This window comes from Octopus bimaculoides, chromosome 1 (assembly GCF_001194135.2).
Source record: "Octopus bimaculoides isolate UCB-OBI-ISO-001 chromosome 1, ASM119413v2, whole genome shotgun sequence".
Taxonomy (NCBI): Eukaryota; Metazoa; Mollusca; class Cephalopoda; order Octopoda; family Octopodidae; genus Octopus; species Octopus bimaculoides.
Genome location: NC_068981.1, coordinates 10,699,050 through 10,700,209, shown reverse-complemented (window position 1 = coordinate 10,700,209; position 1,160 = coordinate 10,699,050).

Here is a 1,160-nt window from a genome sequence, read left to right as displayed (position 1 = left end):
AAGGTGACGAGCCGGCAGAATCTTTAGCACGCCGGATGAAATGCTTAACGGTATTTCGTCCGTCGTTACGTTCTGAGTTCAAATTCCGCCGAGGTCGACTTTGCCTTTCATCCTTTCGGGGTCGATTAAATAAGTACCAGTTACGCACTGGGGTCGATATAATCGACTTAATCCGTTTGTCTGTCTTTGTTTGTCCCCTCTGTGTGTAGAACCCTTGTGGGCAGTAAAGAAATAGGTATTTCGTCCGTCTTTTTTGGGTGGAAATTCTATTTTATTGCTCTGCAGCTCGTTCTTGTTCTAATGGCGCCACCTTCTCAAATAAACTTAGTCAAAATTAGTTGTTCTATTTCAGCTTTTTGATATACATGTAATGTGTTTTTGTATGCTGACAAACTTTTAATTCTTCAAGTATAAGCTATTATATAATAAAATGTTCATGTACTTTTTATAGTCATTTGCTAAAAAATAAAATGTTTTGAAGTAAAGACAGAAGCAAGGAACTCAGCTACATCATCGATGATTTCTACAGCATTTGCCAGCGTCAGAATCTTACTGAACTTGATACCGACTTCCTGCTAGTGGAAAACTTTTACCGTCACGGACACATGTTTTTCTAAAAAAAAACTCATTCATAACTTAGGCTTTCACTTCATCCCATGTCTCGACTATATTATCCACAGCTTCTATAACGCGGAACAATGCCAGTGTCTCTAACAATAGGTTTATCTTTCACTCAACTGCTTTTATGAATTTATGAAATATTTGAAAGTTCTCAAATCATACTCCTTGAAAATGGCGATCACACGTTGACAAGAGCAAAGTGTGTTTTGTGGGATATATTCTAGTATATCCTTAGATTACTTTTTTTAAAACGTCTTATGAGTGGTTCAATGTATTCGTTAGAAATAATACATCAAAATATATCTGTTCTATATTTAAGAGATGAGAAATTATTTACATTATTTACATTATTTACATTTGACGGATATTCGTCCTCATCTTGTTTGTTGTTAACACAATGGGCATATGGCGTAGTGGTTAAGAGCGCGGGCTACTAACCCCAAGGTTCCGAGTTCGATTCACGGCAGCGACCTGATTAATAATAGTAATAATAATAATAATATAATAATAATAATAATAATAGTAGCATCGATAGGAAT